The sequence below is a fragment of the Haliotis rubra genome, unplaced genomic scaffold (genome assembly GCF_003918875.1).
Source record: "Haliotis rubra isolate DU_JTF1 unplaced genomic scaffold, ASM391887v1 Scf1192, whole genome shotgun sequence".
Lineage (NCBI taxonomy): Eukaryota > Metazoa > Mollusca > Gastropoda > Lepetellida > Haliotidae > Haliotis > Haliotis rubra.
In genome coordinates this window covers 103,526-122,168 of record NW_025765106.1, presented here as the reverse complement: position 1 = coordinate 122,168, position 18,643 = coordinate 103,526, and the positions used below count along the sequence as shown (strand labels likewise).

The following is an 18,643-nucleotide window of genomic DNA, read 5'->3' as shown; positions in this document are numbered from 1 at the left end:
CTGTATGTAACCATATGTCAGCCTCTGTATCTAACTAAGGGTGACAATCTGTAGGTAACCACAGATGAACCTCTGTTTGGTGAACTAAAGGTCAACCTCTGTATGTAACTAAAGGTGAACATTTGTATGTAACCACAAATGAACCTCTGTATGGTGAACTAAAGGTGAACCGCGGTATGTAACTAAAGGCGAACTTCTGTATGTAACCAAAGGTGAACCGCTATATGTAACTAAAGGCGAACTTCTGTATGTAACTAAAGGCGAACTTCTGTATGTAACTAAAGGTGAACTTCTGTATGTAACTAAAAATGAACTTCTGTATATAACGAAATTTGAACCGCTGAATGTAACTAAAGGTGAACCGCTGTATGTAACTAAAGGTGAACCGCTGTATGTAACTAAAGGTAAACCGCTGTATGTAACTAAAGTTGAACTTCTGTATGTAACTAAAGGTGAATTCTGTATGTAACTAAAGGTGAACTTTTGTATGTAACTAAAGGTGAACTTCTGTATGTAACTAAAGGTGCATTTCTGTATATAACTATAGGTGAACCGCTATATGTAACTAAAGGCGAACTTCTGTATGTAACTAAAGGTGAACTTCTGTATGTAACTAAAGGTGAACTTCTGTATGTAACTAAAGGCGAACTTCTGTATGTAACCAAAGGTGAACTTCTGTATGTAACTAAAGGTGAACTTCTGTATGTAACTAAAGGTGACCTATCCCTATGACAACACCGACCGCTTTGTGTATTTCACTCGAACTGTGGACTTCAATGTGTTTGTTGAGGCTATATTGCATATTATTACATTCCCCTTCTAAAGCCTGACAAACATTCACCACATGTGACTATCACAGACATATCGATCGCCAATAATATAACTCCGGAAAGAATAAGTCGTCAGAGTTAATTGTTTTCAGACTAAACAGACCGGCTGTGTTCATGTGATGTTTCAGTCAGGATGTACCGATCATTTCTTATTCCTAGGAGACTGGGCGCCCTGCGAGACTCAGACGCTATGCCGTTCACCACGTTCACGACGACCCTGCTGACGTCGGCAGGACCGTCTTCATTACATACATTCCCCACAAAACGTGCTCGAGATGATTTATACAGAATGGTTATCCTGTCAATGAAGTTTTCTTATATAGGACTCCTGCCTATCAAACTTACAAAGGAAGCAATTTCATTACCAATCGTGACGTCAGGTCAGCGTCATCAAAAGGAAAGGAAATTGGACAAGAAATGTGAATCGAGATTGTTTTCAAAAAGGGATTTCTATTTTCATTTTCAATGCAGATATACCTTTAAAAAAAGTTAAGATCGATCTATCTGGTCCTGTAATACTAAGTAGTAATAACTTAATTAAACGGTTGGGGCGGTGGGTAGCCCCGGGGTCGATTCCCCGCATGGGTATAGTGCGTGAAGCCCATTTATGGTTTCCCCCGCCGAGATATTCCTGGAATACTGCTAACAGAGGCGTAAAACTAAACTCACTCACTGATTAAACTGTTAATCATGACAGTGATATGAAAGTGAGTGAGTGAGTGAGTTTAGTTTTACGCCGCACTCAGCAATATTCCAGCTATATGTCGTCGGTCTGTAAATAATCGATTCTGGCCCAGACAATCCAGTGATCAACACCATGACCATCGATCTGTGCAATTGGGAACCGACGACATGTGGCAACCAAGTCAGCGAGCCTGACCACCCGATCCCGTTAGTCGCCTCTTACGACAAGCATAGTCGCTTTTTGTGGCAAGCACGGGTTGCTGAAGACCTATTCTGCTCCGGATCTTCACGGGTCGTGATATGAAAGCTTCGAATGGACCTGATAAGTGTATTATTAAGATCCTGTGCAACAGAAAATGCACTTCGATATATCATTGGTTATCAATTCCATAAACAAAGCCGTTAAATATGGAGATAAGCTCAGACATATGCAAATGAGGTCAACTAGAAGGAAATACTTTCACTAAGCTAAACAAATGACAGTGATACCAACTAGCTCAGCTACGTATTGTGTAACATAGAATCCAAAATGTGTGAACCCTTTAACAAATCTACACCGTTTCTAAAGTTATTTTTGAGAATGAAAATATATCTCAAATTCGGTTATATAAAGACTGACATTATAGATTGAACGAACATTTTGGAATCGTGAATAATTGGGGAAAATATTTATCAAATAGTGTGCTATATCCTAACAACAAAAAGTGTCCCCCAAACATCCATAATACCTAGTACAATGTGTTCAGTATACGAGACGGAGATTACTAGTACCGTGTGTTTTGGTGTCGTAAATATTATGTAAACGTATCAAGTACAACTTCATTCAAACACCGTTATGTCGAAGTTTGATGTGTCGAACTTACATTTGTCGCGAAGTCAAAGCTTGGTCTCTTCGTATTCTTTCTGTATTCATTAAATTTGTTTATCCCTCGAACATCGGATAACTCGAAGTATTGACGTACGTGCCTTCAACATCGACACAACCGTGTTAGACGGTATTATGCCTTTAAATGCTATGGAACCCGTCAAGGTCCGGTTTAGAATTGATCTTCAGTAACCCTGTCGTAAGAGGCGACTAACGGGATCAGTTGGTCAGGCTCGCTGACTTGGCTGACACCTGTCATCGTATCCCAATTATGTAGACCGATGCTCATGGTGTTGATCACTGGATTGTCTGGGCCAGACTCGATTATTTACAGACCGCCGCCATATAGCTGGAATATTGCTGAGTGCAGCGTAAAACTAAACTCACTCACTCACTCATTTTAAATGCTGGCATAATACCCATATCCTCCAACAATAAGGGAGATCAAGACATACGTTATACGGGCGTTAAGTCCGACTACAAACACTAAGATGTACACCAATACTCTACTTACATAGCTATCCCCAATTCCTCGTATTGCGATGACCTTCCCATTCCTCCAGCAGTAACGAACTTCGTCCTCCTGGCTCACCTTCTTCCCATTCCTCTTCTTCTGAATCTTGCCATTTTTCCAGAAATATTTAAGTTTTGATTTCGTCTCCCCACTTGATGTTTTGCTCCCTGTATCCTCCAGCCCCGTGGAGTCCGTCCTGGAAGAGGAAGGGACATCCAACAGGAGTTCGGCGGTTGTCTCCCCGCTGTTCGACCCCCGGCTGATGGCTGAGGAACGATGTGTCCCGCCATTGTCCGAGTCGTGGGGTCGACTCTCATCGTGGATGTCTTCCAGGGAGCTGATAAGGGGGGGGTCTGTGTAGGCTCCACGGTGGAGCGTGACCAGTTACACGATTCGGCACTGGGAAATGTTGTCACATGCTCAAATGAAAACTTGGGGTAGTTAAGTGCTTCGTTGTACGTCGGTGGAGATTGTTGAGTGGCGGGTCCTGCAAAGAGATAACAAAAAGTTGGTATTTGAAGTTATAGAAGCATGCATATCTTCAAGAAACACAAATATAAACCCATGAAGCCTTCGGGTAGTCATATCCGTATTTGTCACATCTGTATCTGTCACGCATAAAGAAAGTACACATAAATCACTGTAAGGTTACAGTGATGTCATCGAGTATTCATTCTTACCAGAAACCATAGGAACACATCAAATGACTACATCAGTATGGGGGTCGAACCCCCTGAACCCCCCCCCTCTGGATCCGCCAACGCTTTTGTACACTAAACATACAGGCTGATCAAATTCTCACTTCTAACTGTACACAAGACAAGCATGTGGACAAGGTATAAACATCGCAGCTACCTTGATAGTTTAGATACTGCTTACCGGTCACTGGTATTCTCTGTCTATCAAATATAATGGTCTCTCAGTATGATATGGACCGCAATGAACCTTCGGGTCTTGTTCCCAGTATGAACCAGACCGTCATCAACACGACACACAGATATCAGTCCACCTGCTCATCACCATTTTATCCCATTCATAAAACACAGATATTCAAATCCCATCAACAGCATAATATTCCCATACCCGACTCAAACACTGGGACGTTAGTTACATATGGAAGAGACAGTTGGCTATTGACCAGGAACGGCATTCACATTAACTTCATCAATTTGAACCTTCCAATATATCATGAAATTCCACACATATTACAGCATCACAAAGATGCACAGCACATGTCAGGGAACGGCGTGGCATTGGCTGAATTAACACGATATGAATACTTTAACTACAGCGCACGTGACAGAACTCGCACGGCGAAGAACCTTAGTATGCAGTGCATTTCTAACCCCGGAGATATCTTGCACACCACACATGTACAGAATTCTCACAACGGAGATCCTTAATGTTCAGTGCATGTGGCGGAATTCTCACGTCGGAGATCCTTAGTGCACAGCACCTGTTACATAATTCTCACAACGGAGATCCTTTGTGTTCAGCACATATGACGGAGTTGTGGACACGGCAGAGATCATTAGTGTTAGGCTCATGTGACAGAATTCTCACGACGGAGATCCTTTGTGTTCAGCACATATGACGGAATTGCGGACACGGCAGAGATCATTAGTGTTAGGCTCATGTGACAGAATTCTCACGACGGAGATCCTTTGTGTTCAGCACATATGACGGAGTTGTGGACACGGCAGAGATCATTAGTGTTCGGCTCATGTGACAGAATTCTCACAGCATGGATCCTTATTATTCAGCGCATGTGAGGGAATTCTCACGACGGAGATCCTTTGTGTTTAGCTCATGTGCCGGAATTTCTAACGGCAGAGATCCCCAGTTAGTCTGTCTCACAGTCCCTGAACCACATTATTTTCCCTACTGCCAAGCCCTCCCTGCAGTGCTAAAGCCCTAAATAAAGCAAGTCTAGATTTCCTCAGGTTCTGAATCTCTGGTCTCCCTAGGGCTCCTTTTCAATATAAATGGGCTTGTTTGTTACTATCACAAATTATATATATTCAGAGACTAAGCATTAGTCTAATCCCCAGTGTACAGCACCCGTTACAGAATTCTCACGGCAGGGATCCTTAGTGTGCAGCGCATGTGAGAGAATTCTCACAACGGAGACCCTTATAGTATGTTTGCGGTGAAAACGTACCGATGAATTTCACTTTAAACAAAAAAGTAAATCAAATGAAGTGAAATTAAGATTGCGAATCCTCATAATTTTACCTTGCCTTTTGAAAATTTAAATCTCAGAATTTTATTCAACTTGGGATGAAAGTTGTTTAACAAACGATCATGGCTTCAAATCGGTATTATTGGTTTGTATTACAAGGGGGTATGCACATAAAATGAAACACCGAGATCAAGTAGGGTTGGTCTAAGCTAACGCTCATCACGTACTGCACGTGCATTTGTTTCACTGTTCCAACTACTGCGCTTACCCCCTTGTAATACAAACCAATAAAAGAGATTTGAAACTATGATCGTTTGTTAAATAACTTTTTTTCATAAGTTGAATAAAACTCAAGTTCAATTGGCAAGATAGAATTATGAGGATTCGCAATCTTAATTTCACTTTATTCGATTTACATTTTTGTTTAAAGTGCAATTCACCGGTACGTTTTCACTGCAAACAGAGTATAGTATTTAGCGCATGTGACGGAATTCTCACGGTGAAATGCTTAGCCTGGAATGTTGTTGCTGTTCTATCCTCCTCCCCATCCACACTCATTCTATAAATATATACAGAGAGTGACTCAAGCCGCACAACAATCGTAGTCCTTTCGAAGACGCGAAGATGATGAAAGCTTCCTGAAAAAGTAAGGAACTCTCAGGTTAGCTTACATATAAAACTTCTTTGTTAACTCCGGCAAAAACATCATCAGCGTTATGGAGTGGGAAACTCATTGCTCTAGTGGAGTTGAACCCTTCTCCAGTCTCTCTACCATTCCATCTCACCAATTCCATTAAGCAACGCACTTCTTACTGTTACACAGGAATCATGCTCAACGCAGAGTACATCCACACACATGTACAGGGACTTGCTGCAATCCTCATTTCTCGTGTGTAGGGTTACCACTGTACTGCCTAGCCAGGCGGTAAGGGCAGACAGAAGGCCAGGTACAACTCATACTTTGCCCTTTTCAACATTATCGTAACAATTATCATCTGGTGTATACCACATGTACCTCCCGAGTCATGACGTCATACCTAGATACAATCTGACTATTTACGTCATGACCTCTAACAATAAAAGGCTAATTTCTGCTAGTTTCTATTTCAACGGAGCGATAAACCTTGCATGATCTGGTCTCCGGTGGGGGATGTGCATAGGTTGCTGGAACACAACTGTGGTGATAATTTGCCTTGCAAGATCGAAATCCAGGTGATATGACGCGAGTGTATTGAGGTGACACAGGGTTTTTAGACGAGTGCAAAGGGCACAATGTGTCCATGTGCATGCATTTGATATGGGAGTTTAAAGAGGTTTAAAGAGGTTCCTAAAACAAAAGAGCGTAGCGGCTGAAGGTACACATATGACATTGACTGAAGGGGTCCAATAAGGAGTGAGTGAGTTTAGTTTTACGCCGCAATCAGCAATATTCCAGCTATATGGCGGCGGTCTGTAAATAATCGAATTTGGACCAGACAATCCAGTGATCAACAGCATGAGCATCGATCTGCGCAACTGGGAACCGATGACATGTGAGAACCAAGTCAGCGAGCCTGACCTCCCGATCCCGTTAGTCGCCTCTTACGACAAGCATAGTCGCCTTTTGTGTCAAGCATGGGTTTCTGATGAGGTCCAATAAGGATGTAATCGAGGCTATTATTACTTACGGGTATCGCATAATAAAAGAACATCTGCAAACCAGCAAAAAATACATGATGTAACTTCTCTTCACTCTTAACACAAAAGTAATTATAAGTCTCCTCTCCGGTCTTCCCTCCCTCAACCCTTCACCCCCCTCGACCCGACCACCACCACCCACACACTCTCCTTTCATCTCCTCCAAAGACTACTTAGGGTATACATTTTATCTCAAATTAGCGTCCAAAATTTGCTCAGTGATCAAATTTCCGCAAATCCCCAACTCCAAATATTTATGTTTTTCAACTGCTTATTATGTTTACCTCCAGTAGTTCCGCGTTTACCCGTCGTTACACCAGCCTGAACTTGCAAAGCTCTAACTCATTTTCAAGCGTTCTCAAAATAAATAAACCTTTCCTCAACTTCCTCGGTATATTAATAACCTCCTCAATGTAACAAACACTAGTCCAAAACATGAAGGGCTTATTTTTTATATACACAGTAGTCCTTAAATTATCGATCGTATTTTTGCAAACACAAAGGCATAACTCTGACGAACTGCATTAATGGACCTGGTTAATGGACTAAGTATGACGCATATCCATAGATAAAAATAATCTCCTTGTGAAAACAGATGCCGGCATAAGGACTGTAGTCCTCGTTATAACACATGCATTTTGGTATGGGGTATAGTAAATTTGATGCATCTTCCCAACGCTGTCAAAGTTTGCTCCAAAACTAACAAAAAGAACACTCTTATAATGAAATCGGAATAAACGTTTGTTTGTTTACACGACCTCCTCATTGTAACACATGTCAGTTCTTAGCATCAAAGCCATACCATTATGCTGAGTAGACCAAATGTCGATACTTTTTTAATCATGTTTTTACAGCCATCAGGCAGCAGAACTGGTAATTATGTGGACGATCTTTGAATGCCTACGTGATGTATGCAAACAAACCGCTGGTCCTACTGGCTCAGTGTATACGTTAAGAGGATTTCAAACCATCCATTAATCATATCGATAATTGTGGAAGTGTACCGCCACCATTTCAAATGTTGTATAAATATGCCTTCGAGCTGCCGTCTTGTACAAACAAACAACAGTTATTTAATGACTGTACATTCAATTTGTAGTCTCGGCGTCCTGGAGACGTGGTGATGAGAACGGTATGCCAGAACAGAAGGGTATGCCACGTTGTCCTTCACACTTTCCATTGTCCTAAGATTGGCGCTGTGTTGTAGATGAACTTCACGTGGAATATATTTAATGCCTTTCGAACTGATGGCTTTATAATGACTTTCAAAAATCACAATTAAGGCGAATCTGGGATTCGAACCAAGATTTTACTAAACACATGCAAAAGTGGTTACTCTGCAAAGCTATTTGCGGCGCCTTACACGAAGAGTGAGTGAGTGAGTTTACTTTTACGATGCTACTTTAGCACATTTCCAGCATTATCTCTCAATATCACACATTGTTCCCATGTGGAAAATCGAATCCTGGTCTTTGGCGTGACGAGAGAACGCTTGAACCACTAGGCTACCCCATCGCCCCTTCACACGAGAAAGACCAGCACTTAAAAAATTACCACTTTTATCACTGGGCTACCTATCGACCAAAACATACAAATTGGTTCCAGTAGAGAAGCTAATCAGCTCAGTTTTTGTGTCCCTTTGGTCACAGTCTGCAGTTAATCTTTAATTCCCCGGTACAGATTTGCAATAGTGCGATTCCTTTCTTCCAACGTAGTTTAATTAGTGTTCAATGGAAGAATGGGTTCAGTAGGTCTGTGGTATCTCTGGAAATCAGACCTTTGCGTCGCTTATTCAAGTACATGCAAACAGCAGCATACCTTAGCAGGCGAGTTGATCTAATGTCTTCCCTGTATTGGAGATCGTCATTGGTCTTGCAAGATCACCCATATCGTTCCGCGGTATGCCGTCAATGTATTTAGGTTCCATTTTACTTGTTGTTTGTTTTTAACGCCGCATTGAGCAATACTCCACCTATATGGCGACGGTCTGTTAATAACTGTGTCTGGAAGAGCCAATCCCGTGGTTGACGTCATGAGCACCGATATACGCAGTTAGGATACGACGACATGTTCAACCAGGTCAGCGAGCCTTCAGACCCGATCCTCTTACGACAACCATGGGTTACCGAAGAATAATTCTCACCTGGATCCTCACGGGTTCTAAATGTGTGTATTACGTCATAATATGATGACGTCATGTTGAGTCCTTGCTGTTCCTATTATTCACAACGATCTAGTCTAAACAATCACCTTTAGGACTGATTTGCCAGATATTCATTTTATCCAGCTTGCCATAGGTTAAAGTGACGGTGAAAGCTAGGACGTTGCTTACATCATGCAGGCTGTCCTGTGACGCAAAGTGACTCTTTTTATGGCAGTTCAATCAATAACATGCGAGGATTTCAAAAGCCAGACTATACACAAACACTTGCCTCTTACTCAGTATGCATGGAGTACTTCGTACAAACGTATCATAGACATAACTGCAGTTAGGATGACCTGTACAAACAAGACTTGACATTTCGATATAAGCTGAAGCAAACATATGTATTGATTTTGTTAAACGTGCTCTAAATTCAGTAGACGTGTACATCAAGTATTTACCACCATACAGATATTTGAAGCCACATCTCAACAACTGCAGTTTCTCAGTGCTCAGAGGGCGCTTTCATAATTCATATAGTTAATAATTTGTCATTGGAAGTTGGAAAGCACATATTGCCACGGTGGCATTTTCCCTAATGATTTGATTGATTTCCGAAACGCATTATTTCGCCACATTAGCTCCGTGTTGGGGTATTTACAATGGGTGGGTGTAGGGGGAGGCATTGTTTCCAGAAATGAAGCTGTCTAAATCAGTTTCCACAAGCGTTGTCAAACCGTTCATGTTGGAGATCGTTAATAATTAGGCACAAACATACCGCTAGGTCGCAATTGTGCAACCCTAAATCATATATTTAGGCTTTCGTTCTACCTTCAACTACACCACCCACCCACCCTACACACACACACACCCCACACACACCCCACCCGTCCATCTGTAAGAAGCTTTAAGCCAGTCCATACCTGTTCAAGGTACTTCAGCAATTGTGTATTATCTCGATGCCAGAATCTATCGATTACCAACCACTAACACCTAGGAACGCCTAATGGGTGCATTCACAGCAAGACAATCACATATTAATGAGATAAAGACTTCTTAATTTGGACTCGGCACAGCACGGAGAGAGAAACACACAGAATAATGCATTATTAACATGAAAACCGACATCTGCGAGTCCTACCAGTGGATTTCACAATATTCCACAGATTAAACCAAAGCCTGATCTACACTGAAGTACACTGATCTATGTTAGATGACATCTGTAACATACATTCTTTGTAAATCAATAGTTTGGAGTTGTTTGGTTTAAATACACAACATGACGATTCATCCGAATACTTTCCCGTGGTTCTTAAATACAATGTTATCAGGCGTGACAGCAGAATATGTTTGTCCTGACATCCAGACACACGCTGACCTTAACCAACGAATAACAACACTTCCAGCGGAGCATCTTCTTGTCCCCGCACGACCAAATACAAGAACACGTTCGCCAGGGCTTCCAGAAAGTGTATCAAAATAACTCTAATACATCAGCGTTACGCACATGGTGGATATAAATAAAGCACATGACGTTAATATGGTTGAATATAGGCCTGAGACCTACCTTTTGGAACAGCGGTCTTCGCTTGCTGCCGAGAGCGTATCACGTTAAATTCTTCTGTTCAATTCAATCCGTATATTCGCAGGAATCACACTCTACATGTCAATACGTAGCAGAAATGTTCTTTAGGAACTGTCAGCGCTTGAATAACCCCACCTTACTCTCGTCATCAAGTGTCGGCTGCGAGAATGCCTGTTTCTACTGTCGTCTGCCGCTGCAGCTCTCGTCTGCCGCGCACGCGCATCTACAATTGGTCTCTTTAAGGGGAAAATGTTTATCTGACAACACGTGTTTGTAAAGTGATTAACTTACACACTCTCACAGCCCAGTACGCTCTCCAGACGAGGACGTAATGGGTGTAATGTGTATTGCAGTTTGGAAAGTGATCATACTGGTTGCGTAAGATGTGTACAGCTCAGCAATTAATCGACCTTCTGTTTATTAACGCAGTTGTCACGTGGTATTTGAAGTGTTTTCGGCAAGTTTGCTCTTGCAAGCTTGTGATGTTTAATTGGCGGCATAAGACCAAACTCAAAACAGGTATTATGATAAGGCAGATAATCGGTTCGTCCTGGGTGGATACAAACGATGAGGGTGCCGGGTTATGGATAGGATTTGTCGACGTGGGTGGGGGGTTCTTTGGTGCATATCACTTGGAACAATATACATGTAATTCACGATAGGGTTGCAGATGATGCAGACATTCTGAAAAGGAAATGTCAAATGTACTATTCCAAAAAAGAAACGCGTAGGAGTTTTGTATTTCAATTATGTTCAAACAATCGTCAACATATGTAACGAAAGTGTTGATAACAGGGGAAAAATTGACTTTACCTGAAAATGTTGATTTTGATGAGATTTCTTACAAGAATTAAAAAGGCATCGCCACAACGCAACAGAAATCACCTTCCAGTTGAACTTGTGCAGCAAAGAGCATGCACTATCTGGCTTTAAACATCCAGATTACTTTCGGAAATCGGCATTCGTTTTGAAGGAGTTTCAAGGGCAAATCACTACGCTATGTCTTGACGCTGCGACACGGAACATCGCCATTGAAAGGATGAACGCTGGACATTACCAATTTTCTCTTGCCAGGCGTCCGAATGTTAGTCTGAGCACGATATCACGGCTTGCAGCTCGTTACAACCAAACAGGTATAATAAATGACCGTCCCCGTACAGGCAGACCTCGAGTCACCACTGCAGCCCAAGATCGGTACATCCGGGTACTACATTTGTGTGATCGTACTGCCACGGATAAGAGTTCAGTAGCCAGGGTGCCTGGAGTTCGGAGGATATCCGGTCAAACTGTACGGATCAGGTTGAGAGAGATTGGACTGAGAGCCAGGAGACCCGACGTCGAGACCATTGTACGTGGTCACCATCGCGCTCAACGTCTCCGTTATCTAAACTTATCCACTTGGTTGTATAGACATTACCTTCTTCTAAACTGATGTAAAAAGTCATGTACTAAAGTCTATTTGTGGTCGAGTTATGTTTTCAAATACAACATTTTCGCTACAGATTTCTGAGTTATGAGTTTCTTTTTTGGAATAGTATACATCATTTTATAAGTACAGAATTGAACCTATCACAGTTCTACGGAGCTCCATCCTTTAAAATATATGCATGTCCACAAACGTGCACTGGTACAACCTTGTTCGCCCAATCTCTCCATCAAGACAAATTCAGAAAACACTCCATTCAATAATTCCAGCACCTCCATAATAGAGCACAATAAAACAGTTCCATAAATGTTTCTAATTAAATGTTTCCACTGAGCGTTAAGGCTTATATTTATCGATTCGGGTATGTTTATCGTTGCATGAACTGAGTGAACTTTTCAAACCCTCAATACAACAAGCATGCATTGAATCTACGACTATATTAACCTATCCATCTAGAAGCCTTAGGGTGTCTATCCCGAAACTGTATCTAGGTTCCAGTACACCATTCTGAGATCCGGGTTGTATAGTCGTCAGCAACCCATGCTTGTCGTAACAGGCGACTAATGGGATCCGGTGGTAAGGCTCGCTGACTTGGTTGACACATGTCATCGTATCCCAGTTGCGTATATCGATGTTCATTATCTGATCACTGGATTCTCTGGTCCACACTCGATTATTTACAGACCGTGGCCATAAAGCTGGAATATTGGTCAGTGCGGCGCTAAACATCAAACAAACAAACAAACAAACTACACCATTCAGAATCAGTCTTCAGTGGTTATTGGATCATCTGCCACCTTTGACAGAATGAATGGGTTGGGAGGCGTTGTTTTCTCTACTTTGAGCCCAGGCTCACGGGTACATGTAATATCCTGTGTGGGCTTTGTTGATTTATAAATACATACTACGTTCATATAGAAGTCAATGGGAAAATATCTGGTTTTGTATAACGTCACGACAACGCACGGCCCTGTGGACTCCATTGATCATCAGACAACGCGAAGCCAACCATAGTAACAACAACCACGCTTACAATTCACATCATTGTGGACGGCGGAAATGTTTACATAGACCGACGGATTAACATCAATCCCGTGCATCACTGCGCCTGTAATTATCGCTTGACGATGTCAATACAACGTTAATAGAACCAACATTCATTACACCAAGAAACACGACATGATGTTGCCAGTAACATGAAATGTATTGTCCTTTATGAACCCTGACAGTAGTTTACACTTTATTGTTGAGCGGGCTACATGATCGTCCATCCCTACCGGTATTCATTGAAGACGTATTTTTGTGGCACGTACATTCATTGAGCGGGGAAATCCCATTGTACACGCAATATGCTCATCACAACAGAACATCACTGTACAATGATGAAGTGTGTTGGAGAGTGAACTGTCTTGTCAGAATAATAAATTACAGTCAGTTATTAAGTTGTTAATGGTTGTTTGTGAACCGGTTCTCCTAACGTATTCCTCTGTAGCAAATGGTATTAATCTCAACGCACTGAGGATACGTTGTCGGAGTTGTGGCAGCTCCAAAGTCGCCATTACGGTAACATTTTATAATTCAGTGTTTGTCATCGCCCGACCGACTGTAATTTGGCCGTCGACCCGAAAATGAAAAACGGGTGTTATGTGACCATGATGACCTGTGAGGGGCGACGGAATAGCCTAGTGGTTAAAGCGTTCGCTCGTCACGCTGAAGACGGGTTCGATTCCCCACATGGGTACAATGTGTGAAACTCATTTCCGGTGTCCTCCACCGTGATTGCTGGAATATTGCTAAAAGCGGCGTAAAACTAACCTCGCACACAATAAACATGACCTGTTCTCCAGTGTAAAATGTATCACAAATACATATGTAATGTTTGTAAACTGTACCATACATCTATTTGACCTGTTTTCCTTGTAAAATGTATCAGATATACTCCCCTGAAAATGACCAGTCCCCTTGTAAAATATACCATGAAGGCAAACGTCCCGTACTCCCTTTTAAAATGAGTCATACAGACACACGTTCCGTACTCCATACCATATAAACCAATGTCCAATGTTCCCTTATAATATGTGTCAGATACACATATGACCAATACTTTACAATGTATCCGAAATGACCAGTGCATCCCACAAGAAGCGTCTTCTGCACACATATGACCAATACTGCCTTTACAATGTATCCTAAATGGACAGTGCATCCCACAAGATGCGTCTTCTGTACACATATGACCAATACTCCCTGTACAATGTATCCGAAATGACCAGTGCATCCCACAAGATGCGTCTTCTGTACACATATGACCAATACTGCCTTTACAATGTATCCGAAATGACCAGTGCATCCCACAAGATGCGTCTTCTATACACATGACCAATACTCTCTGTACAATGTATCCGAAATGACCAGTGCACCCCACAAGATGCGTCTTCTATACACATGACCAATACTCCCTGTACAATGTATCCGAAATGACCAGTGCATCCCACAAGATGCGTCTTCTATACTCATGACCAATACTGCCTTTACAATGTATCCGAAATGACCAGTGCATCCCACAAGATGCGTCTTCTATACTCATGACCAATACTGCCTGTACAATGTATCCGAAATGACCAGTGCATCCCACAAGATAAGTCTTCTATACCCATGACCAATACTCCCTGTACAATGTATCCGAAATGACCAGTGCATCCCACAAGATACGTCTTTTATACTCATGACCAATACTCCCTGTATTATGTATCCTAAATGACCAGTGCATCCCACAAGATGCGTTGTCTGTACTCATGACCAATACTCCCTGTATAATGTATCCTAAATGACCAGTGCATCCCACAAGATACGTCTTCTATACTCATGACCAATACTCCCTGTACAATGTATCCTAAATGACCAGTGCATCCCAAAAGATGCGTCTTCTATACACATGACCAATACTCCCTGTACAATGTATCCGAACTGACCAGTGCATCCCACAAGATACGTCTTCTATACTCATGACCAATACTCCCTGTATAATGTATCCTAAATGACCAGTGCATCCCACAAGATGAGTCTTCTATACACATGACCAATACTCCCTGTATAATGTATCCTAAATGACCAGTGCATCCCAAAAGATGCGTCTTCTATACTCATGACCAATACTCCCTGTATTATGTATCCGAAATGACCAGTGCATCCCACAAGATACGTCTTCTATACTCATGACCAATACTCTCTGTATAATGTATCTGAAATGACCAGTGCATCCCACACGATGCGTCGTCTATACACATGACCAATACTCCTTGTTTAATGCATCCGAAAAGACCAGTGCATCCAACAAGATGCGTCTTCTATACACATGACCAGTACTCCCTGTATAATGTATCCGAAATGACCAGTGCATCCCACAAGATGCATCTTCTATACACATGACCAATACTCCCTGTACAATGTATCCGAAATGACAAGTACATCCCACAAGATGCTTCTTCTATACTCATGACAAATACTCCCTGTACAATGTATCCGAAATGACCAGTACATCCCACAAGATGCTTCTTCTATACTCATGGCAAATACTCCCTGTATAATGTATCTGAAATGACCAGTACATCCCACAAGATACGTCTTCTTCTTCTATACACATGACCAATACTCCCTGTATAATGTATCTGAAATGACCAGTGCATCCCACAAGATGCGTCTTCTGTACACATATGACCAATACTGCCTTTACAATGTATCCTAAATGACCAGTGCATCCCACGAGAGTCTTCTATACACATCACCAATACTCCCTGTATAATGTATCCTAAATGACCAGTGCATCCCACAAGATGCGTCTTCTATACACATGACCAATACTCCCTGTATAATGTATCCGAAATGACCAGTGCATCCAACAAGATGCGTCTTCTATACACATGACCAATACTCCCTGTACAATGTATCCGAAATGACCAGTGCATCCCACAAGATGCGTCTTCTATACACATGACCAATACTCCCTGTATAATGTATCCTAAATGACCAGTGCATCCCACAAGATGCGTCTTCTATACACATGACCAATACTCCCTGTATAATGTATCCGAAATGACCAGTGCATCCAACAAGATGCGTCTTCTATACACATGACCAATACTCCCTGTACAATGTATCCGAAATGACCAGTGCATCCCACAAGATGCGTCTTCTATACTCATGACCAGTACTCTCTGTATAATGTATCCTAAATGACCAGTGCATCCCACAAGATGCGTCTTCTATACACATGACCAATACTCCCTGTACATACACATGACCAATACTCCCTGTACAATGTATCCAAAATGACCAGTACATCCCACAAGATGCGTCTTCTATACTCATGACCAATACTCCCTGTACAATGTATCCGAAATGACCAGTGCATCCCACAAGATGCGTCTTCTATACTCATGACCAGTACTCTCTGTTATGTATCCGAAATGACCAGTGCATCCCACAAGATGCATCTTCTATACACATGACCAATACTCCCTGTACATACACATGACCAATACTCCCTGTACAATGTATCCGAAATGACCAGTGCATCCCACAAGATGCGTCTTCTATACTCATGACCAGAACTCTCTGTTATGTATCCGAAATGACCAGTGCATCCCATAAGATGCATCTTCTATACACATGACCAATACTCCCTGTACATACACATGACCAGTACTCCCTGTACAATGTATCCGAAATGACCAGTGCATCCCACAAGATGCTTCTTCTATACTCATGGCCAATACTCCCTGTATAATGTATCCGAAATGACCAGTACATCCCACAAGATGCGTCTTCTATACTCATGGCCAATACTCCCTGTATAATGTATCTGAAATGACCAGTGCATCCCACAAGATGCGTCTTCTATACACATGACCAATACTCCCTGTATAATGTATCCGAAATGACCAGTGCATCCCACAAGATACGTCTTCTATACTCATGGCCAATACTCCCTGTATAATGTATCCGAAATGACCAGTACATCCCAAAAGATACGTCTTCTTCTTCTATACACATGGCCAATACTCCCTGTACAATGTATGCGAAATGACCAGTACATCCCACAAGATACGTCTTCTTCTTCTATACACATGACCAATACTCCCTGTACAATATATCTGAAATGACCAGTACATCCCACAAGATGCTTCTTCTATACTCATGACAAATACTCCCTGTATAATGTATCTGAAATGACCAGTACATCCCTCAAGATACGTCTTCTATACTCATGGCCAATACTCCCTGTATAATGTATCTGAAATGACCAGTGCATCCCACAAGATGCGTCTTCTATACACATCACCAATACTCCCTGTACAATGTATCCGAAATGACCAGTACATCCTACAAGATGCTTCTTCTATACTCATGGCAAATACTCCCTGTATAATGTATCTGAAATGACCAGTACATCCCACAAGATACGTCTTCTTCTTCTATACACATGACCAATACTCCCTGTATAATGTATCTGAAATGACCAGTGCATCCCACAAGATACGTCTTCTATACTCATGACAAATACTCCCTGTATAATGTATCTGAAATGACCAGTACATCCCACAAGATACGTCTTCTATACACATGCCCAATACTCCCTGTATAATGTATCTAAAATGACCAGTACATCCCACAAGATACGTCTTCTTCTTCTATACACATGACCAATACTCCCTGTACAATGTATCTGAAATGACCAGTACATCCCACAAGATGCTTCTTCTATACTCATGACAAATACTCCCTGTATAATGTATCTGAAATGACCAGTACATCCCACAAGATACGTCTTCTATACACATCACCAATACTCCCTGTATAATGTATCTGAAATGACCAGTACATCCCTCAAGATACCTCTTCTATACTCATGGCCAATACTCCCTGTATAATGTATCTGAAATGACCAGTGCATCCCACAAGATGCGTCTTCTATACACATCACCAATACTCCCTATACAATGTATCCGAAATGACCAGTACATCCTACAAGATGCTTCTTCTATACTCATGGCAAATACTCCCTGTATAATGTATCTGAAATGACCAGTACATCCCACAAGATACGTCTTCTTCTTCTATACACATGACCAATACTCCCTGTATAATGTATCTGAAATGACCAGTGCATCCCACAAGATACGTCTTCTATACTCATGACAAATACTCCCTGTATAATGTATCTGAAATGACCAGTACATCCCACAAGATACGTCTTCTATACACATGCCCAATACTCCCTGTATAATGTATCTAAAATGACCAGTACATCCCACAAGATACGTCTTCTTCTTCTATACACATGACCAATACTCCCTGTACAATGTATCTGAAATGACCAGTACATCCCACAAGATGCTTCTTCTATACTCATGACAAATACTCCCTGTATAATGTATCTGAAATGACCAGTACATCCCACAAGATACGTCTTCTATACACATCACCAATACTCCCTGTATAATGTATCTGAAATGACCAGTACATCCCTCAAGATACCTCTTCTATACTCATGGCCAATACTCCCTGTATAATGTATCTGAAATGACCAGTGCATCCCACAAGATGCGTCTTCTATACACATCACCAATACTCCCTGTACAATGTATCCGAAATGACCAGTACATCCTACAAGATGCTTCTTCTATACTCATGGCAAATACTCCCTGTATAATGTATCTGAAATGACCAGTGCATCC

At 41.7% G+C, this 18,643-nt stretch overlaps 1 long non-coding RNA gene across 3 annotated transcripts in view; it reads right to left on the bottom strand.

Annotated features, from left to right (window-relative positions):
• Positions 1–18,643, bottom strand: part of LOC124261227 — a 64,169-nt gene that overhangs the window by 10,838 nt on the left and 34,688 nt on the right. For 2 of the 3 annotated variants that reach the window (XR_006894276.1, XR_006894280.1), the window contains exon 2: positions 2,894–3,380. This is a non-coding gene — a long non-coding RNA (uncharacterized LOC124261227). Of the gene's footprint in view, positions 1–2,893; positions 3,381–10,462; positions 10,689–18,643 lie in introns of those variants that run through there. The other variant, XR_006894279.1, reaches the window with a different exon arrangement.